Here is a 19,409-nt window from a genome sequence, read left to right as displayed (position 1 = left end):
TAACAAGCAGAGAAAATGAGATTAGAAGACACCTAAATGCCAGAGGCACTTTATGAATGGGCTGAGCAGAGGGAGGTTCAATGTCTGGGTTAGGTCTAATTGTGGGAGTTTTCCTGGTCTATTTAGAATTGCCCCCTGGGAATGCAAGGTCTTTCAGAAAGGAAAAGGCACACAGATATTGCCTTTTGGGGTCCTCAATGGAGAAGGGCATTCTACTATGGGTGTCTCCCAATCACCACAAATTAATCATTTCAAACTGAACACTTAATCTTCTCAGCCCCCAGCTTCCTCCCCCAATGTGCCCATGAATATGACAGTTCTCCTACATGCCCAAGACCCTCCCCTCCTCATCCACTCCCCATGGTCCCCAAGATGAGTCACTGTGCTCAAGTCCATCCTCTCTCCTCCAGCCCTCCGCCTCCATGACCTCCACCTCACTGCACGTCCCAATCTCCTCACTGTCTCCCCTCCCAGCATATGCACACATGCAGCCTGTTCATTCTCTACACGCAGCGAGAGGACTTTCCAGAACACACATCTGACCAAGTTCCACTCCTGCCTGTCACACTTCCAAGAGCCCTACTGACTGCAGAATAACATTCAAATATCTGGTCGGGAGTGGTGACCACTTTGGGAGGCCAAGGCGGGTGGATCACTTGCACAGGACCACAGACGTGTGCCACCACACCCAGCTAATTTTTATATTTTTTATTTTTAATTTTATATTTTTAGTAGAGATGGAGTTTCACCATGTTGGCCAGGCTGGTCTTGAACTCCTGACCTCAAGTGATCCACCCGCCTCAGCCTCCCAAAGTGCTGGGATTACAGGCATGAGTCACCGCACCGGCCTAATTTTTTTTCAGAGCCTCGCTCTGTTGCCGAGGCTGGAGTGCAGTGGCACCATCGGTTCACTGCAACCTCTGCCTCCTGGTTTCAAGCGATTCTCTTGGCTCAGCCTCTCGAGCAGCTGGGATTATAGGCATGCACCACCACACCCAGCTAATTTTTGTATTTTTAGTAGACGTGGGGGTCCTGCCGTTTTGCTGGATGGTCTTGAACTCCTAACCTCAGGTCACTCCGGCACAGGTGCTGGGATTACAGGCACGAGCCACTGTGCCTGGCCCACCCATCGCCCTACTCCCTCCCTCCCTCCCTTCCTTCCCTCCCTCCCTCCCTCCTTCCCTCTTTCCCTCTCTCTCTCTCTCTCTCTCTCTCTCTCTCTCTCTTTCTTTCTTTCTGACAGAGTTTTGCTCTTGGTTACCCCCCAAGCTGGAGTGCTGTGGCAGCAGTCTCAGCTCACCACAGCCTCCACCTCCCGGGTTCAAGCGATTCTCCTGCCTCGGCCCCTTGGTGGCTGGGATTAAAGGTGTCCACCACCACATGATTAATTTGGTACACCCAATAGAGACAGGGTTTCTCTATGTTGGTCAGGCTGCTCGTGAACTCCAGACCTCAGGTGATCTGCTCACCTCGGCCTCCCAAAGTGCTGGGATTATAGACGTGAGCCACCGCACCCAGTCGGCCCTTATTGATTCTTATTAAAGCCACACTCACCTTTTATTTCCCCCCAAAGAGCCCTGGGAGCCCTCAGTTTTTCCTGGCAGTTTCATCTTCGTACCCTCCTCCTCCTCACACACATGCCTAGCTCAGCGCTAGCATCAGTATTCACTTCGGGTATAAATGCTTGTGCCTGAACCCATCACCTTCATCAGACACAGAATCCTGGAGGCCACACACCCCGTAAAGATGAGCCATCGGCCGGGCGCGGTGGCTCACGCCTGTAATCCCAGCACTTTGGGAGGCGGGCAGGGATCACGAGGTCAGGAGATCAGGGTCATCCTGGCTAACACGGTGAAACCCGTCTACTAAAAAATACAAAAAACTAGCCAGGCAGTGGCAGGCACCTGTAGTCCCAGCTAGGAGGCTGAGGCAGGAGAATGGCGTGAACCGGGAGGTGGAGCTTGCAGTGAGCTGAGATCCGGCCTGCACTCAGCCTAAGGCGACAGAGTGAGACCTCAGTCTCAAAAAAAAAAAAAAAAAAAAAGATGATCCATCACCCTTGAGGCCCTGTTCCCTTCTCCCAGCCACACCCAAGGACCCAACTTGCAGCTGCCTACCCAATGGCTTTAGAAACTAAAAAAGGTGAATGAGTTTCCATCCCTGACCTCCTGGGCTTTGCTGTTATGGCTGGTTAACTTGACGGAAGAACACATTATACTTCATTTCGTGCTGTTGTCTTGTTGGAAAAAAAAGTGGCAGCTGGGTGCAGTGGTGCACATTGTAGTCACAGCCACTTAGGAGGAGAATTGCTTGAGCACAGGAGTCAGAGGCTACACTGAGCTATGATCGCCCCCCTACACTCCAACGTGAGCAACAGAGCATGACTCTCTTAAAAAAAATATGAGAGGCCGCGTGCAGTGGCTCATGCCTGTAATCCCAGCACTTTGGGAGGCCGAGGCAGGCAGATCACGATGTCAGGAGATCAAGACCATCCTGGCTAACACGATGAAACCCCGTCTCTACTAAAAATACAAAAAATAGCCGGGCGTGGTAGCGGGCGCCTGTAGTCCCAGCTACTCGAGAGGCTGAGGCAGGAGAATGGCGTGAACCCGGGAGGTGGAGCTTGCAGTGAGCCAAGATCACACCACGGCACTCCAGCCTGGGTGACAGAGCAAGAGTCTTGTCTCAAAAAAAATAAAAAATAAAAATATGTGAGAGAGGCTGGGCACGATGGCTCATGCCTGTAATCCCAGCACTTTGGAAGGCCAAGGCAGGTGGATTGCTTGAGCTCAGGAGTTCAGGACCAACCTGGCCAACATGGTGAAACCCTGTCTTTACCAAACATACAAAAACAAAACAAAACAAAACAAAAATTGTTGAACATGATGTCACAAGCCTGTAGTCCCAGCTTCTAAGGAGGCTGAGGTGAGAGGATCGCCTGAGCTTGGGAGGCAGAGGTTGCAGTGAGCCAAGATCGCACCACTGCACTCCAGCCTGGGTGACAGAGTGAGACCCCAACTCAAAAAAAAAAAAAATTAAAAAGCCAGGTGTGATGGCTCACGCCTATAATCCCAGCACACTTTGGGAGGCCGAGGCGGGCAGATCACTAGGTCAAGAGATTGAGACCATCCTGGCTAACACGGTGAAACCCCGTCTCTACTAAAAATGCAAAAAAAAAAAAAAAAAATGAGCTGGCTGTGGTGGTGTGAGCCTGTAGTCCCAGCTACTCGGGAGGCTGAGGCAGGAGAATTGCTTGAACCCAGGAGGCAGAGGTTGCACTGAGCTGAGATCGCACCACTGCACTCCAGCCTGGGCGATAGAGCAAGACTCCATCTCAGAAAAAAAAAAAGTGAGAGAGATCCCCTTCTACTCCGGCCATAGAGCAATTAAATTATGATTATAATCACCCAGAGTTAAGTGTCAGAATCCACAGGTTAGCCAGGTGCAATGTCTCATGTCCTGTCATCCCAGTTGCCCAGGAGGCTGAGGTGGGAAGATGGCTTGAGGCCAGGAGTTTGAGACCAGTTTGAGTCTTACTATGTTGCTCACAACCCTCTCTTAAAAAAGAAAGAGGAGGCTGGGCATGGTGGCTCATGCCTGTAATCCCAGCACTTTGGGAGGCCAAAGCGGGTGGATCACCTGAGGTCAGGAGTTTGAGACCAGCCTGGCCAACATAGTGAAACCTGGATCTATTAAAAATACAAAAATTAAGGCCAGGTGCGGTGGCTCATGCCCGTAATCCCAGCACTTTGGGAGGCCGATGAAACCTTGTCTCTATTAAAAATATAAAAAATTAGCCGGGCATGGTGGCAGACGCCTGTGGTCCCAGCTGCTGCGGAGACTGAGGCAGAAGAATGGCGTAAACCCAGGAGACAGAGCTTGCAGTGAGCTGAGACGGCGCCACTGCACTCCAGCCTGGGCGACAGAGCAAGACTCCATCTCAAAAGAAAAAAAAAAAAAAAAAAAAATTAGCCAAGCGTGGTGGCACACACCTGTAATCCCAGCTACTTGAGAGGCTGCGGTGGGAGGATTGCTTGAACCAAGAAGGCAGAGATTACAGTGAGCCAAGATTGTGCCCCTGCACCCCAGCCTGAGCAACAGCGAGACTCTGCTTCAAAAAAAAAAAAAAAAAAAAAAAAGCAGTTACTCCTCATTCTTCTTCCCACACTCCAGCCCCTGGCAGCTATTTATCTGATTTCTGTCTCTCTGGATTGGCCTGTTCTGGACATGTCATAGAAATGGGATCACACACTGTGTAGCCTTTTGTGTCTGGCTTCTCTCACCTGAGCCTGACGTCCTCGAGGTTCTTGCTGTAGCCTGTGTTAGAGCCTCATTGCTTTTCATGGCTGAGTCATATTTCCGTTGCATGGATATACCACATTTTCCTTATTCAGACACTGTTTTGATGGCTTTAGACACATGATCTCCTGCGAGATTGGTAGTCTTATTGCACCCCGTTTTGCAGGAGAGGAAACTGAGGCCCAGAGAGGTCAAGCAAGTTGCTCGAGGTTGCACAGCTGCTGGTGGTGTAGCCAGGATTCCAATCCAGGCAGTTTCATCTAGGGTCTGCAAGTTGAACCCCTACCTTCTACCCCTCTAACGGTTTAGTATTCAGAGACAATGTAGCAATTATTATAATTTTTTTAAAGATGGAGTCTCACTCTGTCACCCAGGCTGGAGTGCAATGGTGTAATCTCAGCCCACTGCAACTTCTGCCATCCGGATTCAAGCGATTATCCTGCCTCAGCCTCCCGAGTAGCTGGGATTACAGGTACCCGTCACCACGCTCAGCTAATTTTTGTATTTTTAGTAGAGACGAGGTTTCACCATGTTGACCAGGCTGGTCTTGAACTCCTGACTTCAAGTGATCTGCCTGCCTTGGCCTCCCAAAGTTCTGGGATTATGGGCGTGAACCACCATGCCCAGCCCAATCCAGGCAGTTTGATGCACAGTCTGCAAGTTGAACCCCTACCTTCCACCCCTCTAACAGTTTGGTATTCAGAGACAATGTGGCAATTATAATGTATCTCTCGGTCATTTTCCCAGGAAAGGATGCCAAGACGCAGACAGGAGCTTGTGGCGGTCACCCAGCGAATCATCCCCAGCTAGGGCTGGAACTGAAGACTCAGGCTTGGGGAGGAGTCAGTTCAGAAACCTTGAGGGTCTTCTCTGACGCCTGCCTGGCTCCCTTGCGTATGTTTTGGAGAAGTTTTTTGTAGGGAGGCAAGTGAGGGACGAGGGCAGAACTAAAACGCTGCAATATTCAAGGGCTCAAACGATGGTTGTCTCCCACCAGGGAGGGCAGGGGGCTGCCAGAGAGAACCTTGATTATTTCCTGCACCTTAATGGGTCCTTCCTAAGAGAGTGGCTTTGGTTTCCATGACAACAAGCCGGCAGCATCAGAGCAAGATGGTGGAGTCTCCTCCCCCGACCCACATCTGGTTCTGGAATCTCTATTCCTGTCATTCCAAATCGCAGGAATCCAGCTGTGGCTCAGCCCAAGACCAGAGCGGGCAGCCGGGCAGTGGGCAGCGCTCCTTCTCTGTGGCCTGGCAGACAGGAGGACCTCTGGCCCTGCCCCACGCTGGTAAGGAAGAGATGAATGGACAGACATAGCATATGCCGGGCCTGGCACAGTGGCTTACGCCTGTAATCCCAGCACTTTGGAAGGCTGAGGCAGGCGGATCACTTGAGGCCAAGAGTTTGAGATCAGCCTGGCCAACATGGTGAAACACCATCTCTACTAAAAATAGAAAAACTAGCCAGGTATGATGGCACGTGACTGTAATCCCAGCTACTTGAGAGGCTGAGGCAGGAGAATGGCTTGAATCTGGGAGGTGGAGGTTGTAGTCAGCTGAGATTGTGTTATTGCACTCCAGCCTGGGCAACAAGAGTGAAACTCTGTCTCGAAAAAAAAAAAAAAAAAAAAAAAAAAAGCTACAGCCAAAAAGGGAGCAGTGGGTCACGCCTGTAATCCCAGCACTTTGGGAACCCAAGGAGGGATGATTGCTTGAGGCCAGGAGTTCAAGATCAGCCTGGGCAACATGGCAAGACCATGTCTCACCAATAAGTAAATGAATAAAAAATTAGTTGGGTGTGGTGGCACATGCCTGTTGTCCTACTTGGGAGGCTGAGGAAGGAGGATTGCTTGAGCCCTGGAGCAGGAGGCTGCAGTGAGCCATGACTGTGCCACTGCACTCCAGCCTGGGTGACAGAACAAGCCCCTGTCACAAAATAACAGCAACAAAACAAACAAGCAAAACAAAACAAGACAAAAAAACTCTACAGCTAACAGCACACTTAAGGGTACAAGACTGAATGCTTTCCCCCTAGAATGGGACTAAGACAGAGACGTCCAGCTCTGTCCCCCAGGCTGGAGTGCAGGGGTGTGATCTCAGCTCACTGCAACCTCCACCTCCTGGGTTCAAGCAATTATCATGTCCCAGCCTCCCATGTAGCTGAAATTACAGGTGTGCGCCACCACACCTGGCTAATTATTGGCGGGTAATTTTAGTAGAGACAAGGTTTCGACATGTTGGTCAGGCTGATCTCAAACTCCTGGCCTCAAGTGATCCACCCGCCTCAGTTTTCCAAAGTGCTGGGATAACAGAGCCACTGTGTCCAGCCGACTCTCATATTTTTTTCCTTTTCTTTTTTTCTTTTTTCTTTTTTGAGACAAAGTCTCACTCTGTCACCCCAGACTGAAATGCAGTGGCGCTATCTGGGCTCACTGCAACCTCCGCCTCCTGGGTTCAAGTGATTCTCATGCCTCAGGCTCCCGAGTAGCTGGGGTTACAGGTGCCCACCACCACGCCTGGCTACGTTTTGTATTTTAGTAGAGACGAGGTTTTACCATGTTGGCCAGGCTGGTCTCAAGCTCCTGACTTCAGGTGATTCACCTGTCTCAGCCTCCCAAAGTGCTGGAATTACAGGCAAGAGCCACCGCGCCCAGCCACCACTTCTATTCAATATTGTATTGGAAGTTCTAGCCAGAGCATAAGAAAAAAACAAAAAATAGGCCTGGCATGGTGGCTCACGCCTGTAATCCCAGCACTTTGGGAGGCCGAGGCGGGAGGATCACAAGGTCAGGAGATCGAGACCATCCTGGCTAACACGTTGAAACCCCGTCTCTACTAAAAATACAAAAAAATTAACTGTACACGGTAGTCCCAGCGACTAGGGAGGCTGAGGCAGGAGAATGGCGTGAACCCGGGAGGCGGAGCTTGCAGTGAGCCGAGATCCCACCACTGCACTCCAGCCTGGGTGACAGAGCGAGACTCCGTCTCAAAAAAAAAGAAAAAGGAAAAAACAAAAAGTAAAGGCATCCACATTGCAAAGAAGTAAAACTATGTTTACTCATGGGTCCTGTGGGTTGTCTATGTAGAAAATCTTACAGAATCTACAAAAGGTTGCAGGCTCCAAGAACAATATAAAACATTAATTATATTTCTATATCCTAGTAACAATCTTTCAGAAACTGAAATTAGGCTGGGTGCGGTGACTCACACCTGTAATCCCAGCACTTTGGGAGGCCAAGGTGGGTGGATCACGAGGTCAGTAGATCAAGACCATCCTGGCTAACGCGGTGAAACCCCGTCTCTACTAAAAATACAAAAAATTAGCCAGGCGTGGTGGCGGCGCCTGTAGTCCCAGCTACTTGGGAGGCTGAGGCAGGAGAATCACTTGAATCAGGGAGGCGGAGGTTGCAGTGAGCTGAGATCGTGCCACTGCACTCCAACCTCGGCGACAGAGCAAGACTCCATCTCAAAAAAATAAAATTAATAATAATAATAATAACAATAATAAAATCCACAAACATCTGTTTTATTGTGAAGATCCGATTCTCTCCCTTGAAAGTGGGCTAGATTTGGCAAATACGATGTGGCAGAAGTGACCCTGTGACTTCTGAGGCTGCGTAATAAGAGGTGATACTATACAGCTGCTGCCTGTTTCTCTCTCTGGGTGCGTGCTCCTGGGACCCAGCAGCCATCTTGTAAGGAAGCTCAAGCTACAATGAGGAGTTCCCACCGGCAGTCCCAGTTGAGGTCCTTCAAGATGACTCCAACCTCAGCCTCCTTACGACTTGAACCACATAAGAACCGCCCCCAGTGAGAACTGTCTAGCAGAGTCCACTCTCAGAACCATGACAAGTAATAATAAGAGGTTGTTGTTTATGTCACTAACCTTGAGGTTGTTTGTTAAGTCAACTTACGTATCTAGAGCACTCTGGAGCATTTCTTTCTTCCAAATCTCTACCTACAAAAAAAAATCCCTGTCCAGGCTGGGCGTGCTGGCTCACGCCTGTAATCTCAGCACTTTGGGAGGCTGAGGTGGGCGGATTACGAGGCAGGAGATCGAAACCATCCTGGCTAACACGGTGAAACCTCGTCTCTACTAAAAATATAAAAAATTAGCCGGGCATGGTGGCGGACGCCTGTAGTCCCAGCTACTCGGGAGGCTGAGGCTGGAGAATGGCGTGAACCTGGGAGATGGAGCTTGCAGTGAGCCAAGATCGCGCCACTGCACTCCAGCCTGGGTGACAGAGCAATACTTCATCTCAAAAAAAAAAAAAAAAAATCCCAGTCCATATGTCCATATTCAAAGACTAGCCTCGTCCATGAAGTATCTCCCAGCTTCCTCCTTCCCTCTCCAGCCAGATACAATTCATTCATTCTCCAGCTCCCGCATCCCCAGCCACACAGTCTAACTTGAGTTATTCTCCTCCCATCAGACTCTGGGCTCTTGAGAACATCTGCTTGTTTACTGCTATATAACCAGGATCCAGCACACAGCCCAGCACATAGCAGGTGCTAAGAATATAAATAAATGTGGCTGAATGTATAAATGAATGAAGAAATGAAACAAAGATACATACTAATGCCTTCAGGCTGTGCTACATTATATAAATCTATCTAGTCCCTTCAGGGAGTGGGAGACACACTGAGACTGTTTCTTAGAAACTAAACCATGTCATATTTTCCCAATGAACAGACAGTTCCCCGGAGAGGAAACAGACATTGTAAACAAACTCTTGGGGAACTGTGTGATTTGGTTAGTAATTATAGACAGGCAAATTAAAGCTACCAGCTAGCACGTGGCACGATTCCAGTTACTATTACTGAACCACAGATGACCTCAAAATGTTCAGGCTTAGAACGATCATCATGGCTGGGTGGAGTGGCTCACGCCTGTAATCCCAACACTTTGGGAGGCCGATGTGGGCGGATTGCTTGAGCTCAGGAGTTCGAGACCAGCCTGGGCAACACAGTGAAACACTGTCTCTACACAAAAATACAAAAATTAGCTGGGCATGGTGGCACAGGCCTGTAGTCCCAGGTACTTGGAAGGCTGAGGTGGGAGAATCGCTTGAACCCAGGAGGCAGAGGTTGCACTGAGCTGAGATTGCACCACTGCACTCCAGCCTGGGCAACAGAGACAGACCCTGTCTTTTTTTTTTTAAATCATTTTCTTATATGTTATGGATTCTGTAGGTCAGGAATTTGGGGCAGGGCTCCACTGGGAAAGTAGCCATTTGCCGAAGCCAAGGAGAGAGGCCTCAAGATAAATCAATCTTGCCCATATCTTTCTTTTTTTTTTTTAATTATTATTATACTTTAAGTTCTAGGGTACATGTGCACAACGTGCAGGTTTGTTACATATGTATACATGTGCCATGTTGGTGTGCTGCACACCCATCAACTCGTCAGCACCCATCAACTCGTCATTTACATCAGTTATAACTCCCAACACCATCCCTCCCCCCTCCCCCCTCTTTCTTTTTTTTAAGTCAGAGTCTTGCTCTGTCACCCGGGCTGGAGTGCAGTGGTGCAATCATAGCTCACTGCAGCCTCGATCTCCTTAGGTCAAGATCCTCCCACCTCAGCCTCTCAAAGAACTGGGATCACAGCTGTACATCACTGTACCTGGCTAACTTTTTAAATTTTTTCATACAGACAGGGTCTCGCTGCATTGCCCACACTAGTCTCGACCTCCTGGACTCAAGCAATCTTCTCATATCAGCCTCTCAAGAAGGTGGGACTGCAGGCGTGCCCTACCATACTCAGATCATTCTGCCCATATCTTGATCTTGAACTTCTAGGCTCCAGAAATGTGGAAAAATAACTTTCTGTGTTTAAGCCACTCAACCTGTGATATTTAGCTAACTAATACACTTACTCCTCTTCTCTTTCCTTTTCTTTTCTTTCTTTTTTTTTTTTTTTTTTTTTGAGATGGAGTCTCGCTCTGTGGCCCAGGCTGAAGTGGAGTGGCGTGATCTTGGCTCACTACAACCTCTGCCTCCCAGGTTCAAGCAATTATCCTGTTTCAACCTCCTGAGTAGCTGCGACTGCAGGCACGCACCACCATGCCCAGCTAATTTTTGTATTTTTAGTAGAGACAGGGTTTCACCATGTTGGCCAGGGTGGTCTTGATCTCTTGATCTTGTGATCTGCCTGCCTCGGCCTCCCAAAGTGCTGTGATTACAGGCACGTGCCACCATGCACAGCTGATTTTTGTATTTTTAGTAGAGATGGGGTTTCACCATGTTGGCCAGGGTGGTCTCGAACTCCTGACCTTGTTATCCACCCGCCTCGGCCTCCCAAAGTGCTGGGATTACAGGCGTGAGCTACCACACCCAGCCGAGACCAGTGTTCTCAGTGAAGTAACTCAGTAATGAAAAACCAAATACTGTGTATTCTCACTTATAAGTGGGAGCTAAGCTATGGGTTTGCAAAGGCATACAGAGTAATATAATGGGTGGGACACAGTGACTCACACCTGGAATCGCAGCACTTTGGGAGGAGGAGGGAGGACCATTTGAACTCAGGAGTTTGAGACCAGCCTGGGTAATGTAGCAAGATCCCACATCTAAAAAAAAAAAATTAGGCCAGGCATGGTGGCTTACACCTGTAATCCCAGCACTTTGGGAGGCCGAGGCAGGTGGATTCCGAAATCAGGAGATCGAGACCATTCTGGCTAACATGGTGAAACCCCGTCTCTACTAAAAGTTCAAAAAAATTGGCGTGGTGGCGGGCACCTGTAGTCCCAGCTACTTGGGAGGCTGAGGCAGGAGAATGGTGTGAACCCGGGAGGTGGAGCTTGCAGTGAACTGAGATCATGCTACTGCACTCTAGCCTGGGCAATAGAGCAAGACTCCATCTCAAAAAAAAAAAAAAAATTAGCTGGGTGTTGTGGCACCTGCCTTTAGTCCCAGCTACTCAGGAGGCTGAGGCGGGAGGGTCACTTGAGCTCAGGAGTACAAGCCTGCAGTGAGCTATGATTGCACCACTGCACTCCAGCCTGGACAACAGAGCAAGACCTTATCTCAAAAAATAAAAAAATAAATAAATAAAATGGTATAATGGACAGTGGAACTCAGAAATGAGGAGAGAGTGGAGAGTGAGGGATAAAAAGCTACACACTGGGGCCAGACACTGTGGCTCACACCTGTAATCCCAGTACTTTGGGAGGCCGAGGTGGGTGGATCACCTGAGGTCAGGAGTTTGAGACCAGCCTGGCCAACATGGTGAAACCCTGTCTCTACTCAAAATACAAAATTAGCCAGGCATGGTGGCAGGTGCCTGTAATCACAGCTACTTGGGAGGCTGAGGCAGGAGAATCACTTGAGCCCAGCAGCTGGAGGTTACAGTGAGCTGAGATAGCGCCACTGCACTCCAGCCTGGGCAATAGAGCAAGAAAACTGCATATTGGGTACAATGTACTGTACTTGGGTGATCTGTGCACTAAAACCTCATGCTTCACCACTATCCAATTCATCCATGTCACCAAAAACAACTTGTGCTCCAAAAGCTATTGAAATTTTTAAATGTTTTTTTAAGGGTCCATTTTGTTTTATTTTGCTCCCTGGTCTAGCTCAGCTCCAGAATCAGTGCAGACACGCAATATCCTCTCAGTAAATATTTATGGAATAAATAAATCTGTCTCATCTTTCTTTGGCATTGCTATGATGGGGTCTATTTTGTCTTTTTCTCTATTCATCCGAGTGTTTAAAATATTTTTTCATTAGAAAAAAAAAAAAAACGGAAGGAACCTTAGGATGAAAGCCCCCCCCCCCGACCCCCAGTGGGGTTTGGCACGTCCCTCGCTGTCCCCATCACCTCCCCAGCCTGTGCAGGTGGCCTGGCCGTGGCTCTGCACGGGCAGTCGCGTTTAGGCGGCGCTGCAGCTAATGACACCCCGCTGTGTGTGCCTGGCTGGCCGCCCGAGATGTGCCTGTGCATGGCATGGGGACGTTTGCAAGCCTGGAGCCTGGCGCGGGGGCGGGTAGCGGGAGAACAGGCACGCAGATGGCAGAGGGGCTGCGGCGGAGACGCTCGCCTGGCGTGGGCCACAGTCACGACCCGATCGTAGCCCCCACTGTGTCTCTTCATGGTTGCATCCTTGGAAACCGGCGGGGCCGCAGGAAAAAATTTAAAAATCAGATGAAAGAAAAGAAAGCAGTGGAGACCTCCAGAATGCGCCAGGGCCACAGAGCTGTAGTCAGGGTGGTGCTGTGGTTAGAATGTGCTTCCTGGGGTGATGCCTTTATTCATTCCACAGATATTTATTATTATTATTATTATTAATGTATTTTCATTTTTTATTTATTTGTTTTATTTTATTTGTACATTTTTGCATTTTGTTTTTTTTTTTTGAGGCGGAGTCTCTGTGTCTCCCAGGCTGGAGTGCCGGTGGCTGGTCAGAGCCTGCAAACTCCGCCTCCAGTTCACAGCCATTCTCGCCTCAGCCTCTCGAACAGGCGCCCGCCCTGCCTTGACTAGTTTTTAATATTTGTGAGAAGGCAGGGATTTCACCATGTTAACGAGACCAATCTCGATCTCTGACCTCGTCCGCCTCGCCCAAAGTCACCCCTGAGGATACAATACAGCCCGGCCTTTATTTTATTTTTGAGACAGAGTCTCCCTCTGTCACCCAGGCTGGAGTGCAGTGGTGCAATCTCGGCTCACCACAACCTCTGCCTCCCAGGTTCAAGCGATTCTTGTGCCTCAGCCTCTCAGGTAGCTGGGATTACAGGCATGCACCACCACGCCTGGTTAATTTTTGTATTTTTAGTAGAGACGGGGTTTCTCCATGTTGGTCAGGCTGGTCTCAAACTCCTGACCTCAGGTGATCCACCCGCTTCAGCCTCCCAAATTGCTGGGATTATAGACATGAGCCACTGTACCCGGCTTCCACAGATATTTATTGAGCATCTACTCTGTTCTAGAAACAGGAACACAGCAGTGAACACGACAGAGAAGAGTCCCTGAACAAACATTCCCAAATATGTAAATTATACAGCAGGCTAGGTTAGACAGTGCTATATGCTATGGGGGGAAAAATAGGCTGAAAGGATCCTTCCACCTTAGCCTCCCAAAATGCTGGGATTATAGATGTGAGCCACTGTGCTCGGCTTTAATTTTCAATATTGGCCATGATTGACAATTGGTCAGAAAAAAAAAATCCTGAAAATTTAACAATCAGCTCTTGTGAACCAGTTTACACCAACATACCAACATACGCACACTCTGGAGGGGTAAATTGTTTTGTTTTTTTGAGACGGGGTCTCTCTGTCACCCAAGCTGGAGTTCACTGGCATGATCTTGGCTCACTGCAACTTCCCAGGGAGTTGGAGGGAGAGAGGAGGTTGGAGGGAGGAGGTTTGCTGGTCTTTAGCATTTACCCATTTCCCGTGGTGTAAATACTCAGGCCAAGAATGATTTCCAGCTACCACCAAGGAGCCATAGAACAGGGTATGGGGGGCGGACATAGTGGCCCACACCTGTAATCCCAGCACTTTGGGAGGCTGAGGTGGGTGGAACACAAGGTCAAGAGATAGAGATCATCCTGGCCAACATGGTGAAATCCCATCTCTACTAAAAATACAAAAATTAATGGTGTGGTGGTGGGTGTCTGTAATCGCAGCTACTCAGGAGGCTGAGGCAGGAGAATCGTTTGAACCTGGGAGGTGGAGGTTGCAGTGAGCTGAGATCACACCACTGCACTCCAGCCTGGCAACACAGCAAGACTCTATCTCAACAAACAAACAAACAAACAAAAAGCAGGATAGTCAGAAGGAACGTGCAGGAGTACCCCAAGCACACAGTATCCCAGTACCACTGGGTAGGTGCAGCGGACTTAAATAACCCGGGAAACATAGAACAGAGGAGGACACAGTAACAAAAACAGTGAATTTGTGAGCATTTGTTATTTGTCACCTTTGTTTTTTTGTTGTTGTTGTTGTGTTTTGGGTTGTGTTTTTTTTTTTTTTTTTTTTTGAGAGAGAGTCTCTCTCTGTCGCCCAGGCTGGAGTTCAGTGGTACCATTTTGGCTCACCACAACCTCCACTTTCCCAGTTCCAGCCATTCTCCTGCCTCAGCCTCCAGAGTAGCTGGGAATGCAGGCATCTGCCACCATGCCCAGCTAATTTTTGTATTTTTAGTAGAGACAGGGTTTTGCCATGTTGGCCAGGCGAGTCTTGAACTCCTGACCTCAGGTGATCCATCTGCCTCAGGCTCCCAAAATGCTGGGATTACAGGAGTGAGCTACCACGCTTGGCCTACAAAGCACTTTTTAAATTTTTTATTTATTATTATTATTTTTTGAGAGAGTCTGGCTCTGTCACCCAGGCTGGTGTGCAGTGGCGCAATCTCGGCTCACTGCAACCTGTTTCCCGGGTTCAAGCAATTTTCCTGCCTCAGCCTCCTGAGTAGTTGGGATTACAGGTGCCCACCACCACGCCGGCTAATTTTTATAGTTTTAGTAGAGACGGCGTTTCACCGTGCTGGCCAGGCTGGTCTCGAACTCCTGACCTCAGGTGATCCGCCTGCCTCAGCCTCCCAAAGTTCTGGGATTACAGACATGAGCCACTGCACCTGGCCACAAAGCACTTTTAGCCATGTTTTCTCTCTCATACTCCTGTGTTCTCATTTTATAGATGAGAAAGCTACATTTGGGGAACTTGGGCCGCTGTTTGAAGTCATGCCGCTGTTTGACCATGGACCTGGTTGTTGGATCCAGGAATTCAGCTTTTAGAATTAACCTCTTGTCTGTGTTGAGAGGCAAATGGTTCATACAGTATTTTCACGAGAACACTTAGCCTCCCTACGGTGCCAAACACTGTAAGAGGCAAAAAGAGTGTCCCGGGGTTGACCAAGGTCCATCTGGCTGGAGCTTCTCATGTCCCCAAATGGTCTTATGGCCAGTCCCAGGTGCACTGTGGAAACCTCAGAAGTAGACATTTTTTTTTTTTTTTTTTTTTTTTTTGAGGGCCGAGGTCACCATCTATCGCCAAAGCTGTGCAATTCTGTGATCCTGGCTCACTGCAAGCTCCGCCTCCTGGGTTCCGCCATTCTCCTGCACTCAGCCTCCCGAGTAGCTGGAACTACAGGTGCCCGCCCACTGTGGCTTATTTTTTTGTATTTTTAGTAGAGGCGGGGTTTCACCATGGTCTCGATCTCCTGACCTTGTGATCCAGCGCCTCGGCCTCCCAAAGTGCTGGGATTACAGTACGTGAGCCACAGCGCCCGGCAGAAGTAGACATTTAACATGCAACTTTAAGCTGCTGTCACTGTTATTGGATCACATTCCCTCTAGTGAATTAATTTTAAATAAATCCCATAATTACTTCAACATAAAAGAACAATTATATTGCAAGATGTTGCCATCTGTGGAAGGACATTAAAACACAATGAAGTGGCCGGGCATGAAGGTGGCTCCAGCCTGTAATCCCAGCGCTTGCTTTGGGAGGCCGAGGTTGGGTGGATCATTTAAGGCCAGAGTTCAAGACCAGCCTTGCCAACATGGAGTGAAACCCCATTTCCACTAAAATACAAAAATTGGCTGGGTGTTGTGTGGCGTGCTTGTAGTCCAGCTACTTGAGCTAAGGCAGGAGAATCGATTGAATGGGGGAGGTGGGCAGCAGCAGAGGGTGCTGGCTCACGCCTGTAATCCCAGCACTTTGGGAGGCTGAGACTGGGGATCTGAGGTCAGGAGATCCAGACCAACCTGGCTAACTGCAGGTGAAACCCGTCTCTACTAAAAATACAGAGCGGCCGGTGTGGTGGCTCAAGCCTGTAATCCCGCTGGGAGGCGAGGCAGGCGGTTTGGTCAGGAGGTGAGACCATCACAGCTAACACGGTGAAACCCGTCTCTACAGAAATACAAAAACTTAGCGAGGCGAGGTGGCGGGGCGCCTGTAGTCCCAACTCCTCTGGAGGCTGAGGGGCTGAGCAGCTTGAACCCGTGGCCTGCAGTGAGCTGAGATCAGCCACTACACTTGAGCCAAGCCGAGACTCAGGTCTCAAAAAATACAGAAAAGCTAGCCAGGCGTGGTGGCCCGAGGCCTGTAGTCAGCTACTTGGGAGGCTGAGGCAGGAGGAATGGCGTGAACCCAGGAGTGAGACTTGCCAGTGAGCTGAGATCAGCCCTGCCTCCAGCCTGGGCAAGAGAGAAGATTCCATCTCAAAAACAAACAAATAAATGAACCCTGGGAGGTGGAGGTTACAGTGAGCCAGATCCACCACTGCACTCAGCCTGGGCAACAAGAGGTGAAACTGTCTAAAAAAAAAAAAAGAATTATGCTGGGTGTGTGTATGTATATTTCAAATTATTTGAATTGTTCATTAAAAACATTTTCAAATATGCATGAAATCTATTTGGAGGCATTTCTTCTGTTGTACCACACAGAAAGCATCAAAAAGGTGGTGGCGGGGAGGAGGTGGCTCACGCCTGTAATCCCAACACTCAGCACTAGGAGGCTGAGGTGGGAGGATCATGAGGTCAGGAGTTCAAGACCAGCCACGACCAGTATGGAGAAACCTGTCTCTACTAAAAATACAATATTAGCTGGGCATGGTGGTGCATACCTATAATCAATATTTGGGGAGAACTATGAGAGCAGAGGTACTTAGACCTGGGAGGTGAATTGTGAGTGACCAAGATCCTTTTCATGCATTCCAGCTTCCCTGGGCAATAAGAGTGAAACTCATCTCAAAAAAAAAAAAAAAAAAAAAGGAAAAGAAAAAAAAAGAGAATACTTACCTCTGAAAGTTGCAAGAGAAATGAAAACATATTTCCCACACAAAAGACCTGTCTGCTTGAGTTTATATGAGTTTATCTGTAATCATCTAAAACTGGGAAAAAGAACCATTCATTAATGGATAAAGAATGAGTGGCTCATTCTTGCCATGGAATACAGCTCCATAATAAAGGCAGCGAGCTACTAATACAGCGCCAACAGCATAGTTGCATCTTGAATCACATTGTGCTGAATAAAGCTTAACAGACCCCAGAGGCCACATATTGCATTTTCCATTTCTATGCTGTTATTATGAAATGCAGAACAGATCAGCAGTTACTAGTGGCTCTTGGTGGACAAAAGCGTTGACCAAAGGGCATGATACAACATTCTTTTTCTTTTTTTTTGAATGAGTCGCTCTGTCCCAGGCTGGAGTGCAGTGGCGCAATCTCGGCTCCACTACAAGCTCGCCTCCGGGTTCAGGCCATTCTCCTGCCTCAGCCTCCTGAGTAGCTGGGACTACAGGTGCCGCCACCGCCCGGCTAATTTTGTATTTTTAGTAGAGGCGGGGTTTTCACCGTGTTAGCCAGGATGGTCTTGATCTCCTGACCTCGTGATCTACCCGCCTTGGCCTCCCAAAGTGCTGGGATTACAGGCATAAGCCACTGCTCCCAGCCAGCATGAGATAACATTCTGAATGAAGATGCTGTTGAACATCTCAGTTGTGATACTGGCTACATAACTGCATGTTTGTCACACCTGTTCTATTTATTTATTTTCATTTATTTATCTTGGAGTCAGGGTCTCCCTCTGTCACCCAGGCTGAAGTGCAATGGTGCAATCATGGCTCACTGCAGCCTTGACCTCATAGGTTCAAGCGATCCTCCCACTTCAGCCTCCTTAATAGCTGAGACAACAGGTGCACGCTACCACGCCCAGTTAATTTTTGTATTTTTGTAGAGATGGGCTATGTTTCCCAGGCAGGTCTCGAATTTCTGGGTTCAAGCAATCTTCCCACCTCAGCCTCTCAAAGTGGTGAGATTACAGGTGTGAGTGACCCTGCCTAGCCAAACCTGTCCTCTTTATTAAAAATGCATTTTAGTGTATATATATTGCATCTCGAATACACTTTAAAAATAAAGAATTCGGGCCACCAAAGATTTCTGTCTCATAATTCACTGCTGTCAAAAAAATACCAGGAAATGGATCACCTTACAACTGCTAGAATAGCTATTATCAAAAAGATGAAAGGTACCAAATGTTGGCAAGGATTTGAAGAGAACACTTACGCACTATTGATGGTAATTTTAATTAGTATAGCCATTATGGAAAATGGTATGGAAGTTCCAAAGAAAAATTTAAAAATAGAACTACCAGATGATCCAGCAATCCCACTTCTGGGTATTTATCCAAAGGAATTGAAATCAGCATGTCAGGCCGGGCACAGGGGCTCACGCCTGTAATCCTAGCACTTTGGGAGGACAAGGCGGGGGGATCGCCTAAGGCCAGGAGTTCGAGATCATCCTGGCCAACATGGTGAAACCCCGTCTCTACTAAAAATACAAAAATTAGCTGGGTTTGGTGGCGGGCGCCTGTAGTCCCAGCTACTCGGGAGGCTGAGGCACAAGAATCGCTTGAACCCGGAAGGTGGATGTTGCAGTGAGCCGAGATTGCACCACTGCACTCTAGCCTGGGCGACAGACCGAGACTCTGTCTCAAAAACAAAAACACAAAAAAAATCCCATGAAGTTATTGAAAGATAAGAAATAATTACGTAAATAAAATAGAAGAAGGAAATTCTGACACATGCTAGGATATAAATAAATGCATGTAAATGAATGAATGAATAAACGAATGGGGGAATAAGAACTGAGCGCGTAATTTTTTACCCTTATCTCTCCCTGTTCTCCCAGCTCAAAACGCTTTCGCCCTGCCTGGCTTTTCGGCCTCCTCTTGGCGCCCCCTGCCGGTGGGCCGCTCGCCTATGCTCCAACCCCGAATCATGACTCGTCCCCTCTGGCCGAGCTTGGCCTTCGGTCTAGGTCCTGATTGGCTCAGAGTCGCTCACCATGCCTTTTGGGAAATGTAGTCCTTAAGGGCATCGCGCGGGCTTTTTCCATAGGCTCTGACGTACAGACAGCCACGGGAAGTACGTCACCAAATTTCGCCGGTTCCCACAAGCTAGGTCGTGTAGCGCTGCATGACGGGAATTGTAGTTCTCAAATTGCTAACTTCCCTGATCATGTACTGCGACTGGAACACCAATTCCCATCATGCCGCGCGCTCACAACTCGCGGGGGCTGTCCTGTGGCCTTTTGGGAAGTGTAGTCTTAATCCCCCATGATTCCTTTTTTGTTCTATGGAGTGGGCCCGCGCAGAGGACTCCATTTCC

Source organism: Papio anubis, chromosome 20 (assembly GCF_008728515.1).
Source record: "Papio anubis isolate 15944 chromosome 20, Panubis1.0, whole genome shotgun sequence".
Taxonomy (NCBI): Eukaryota; Metazoa; Chordata; class Mammalia; order Primates; family Cercopithecidae; genus Papio; species Papio anubis.
Note: the sequence above shows the minus strand (reverse complement) of the source record.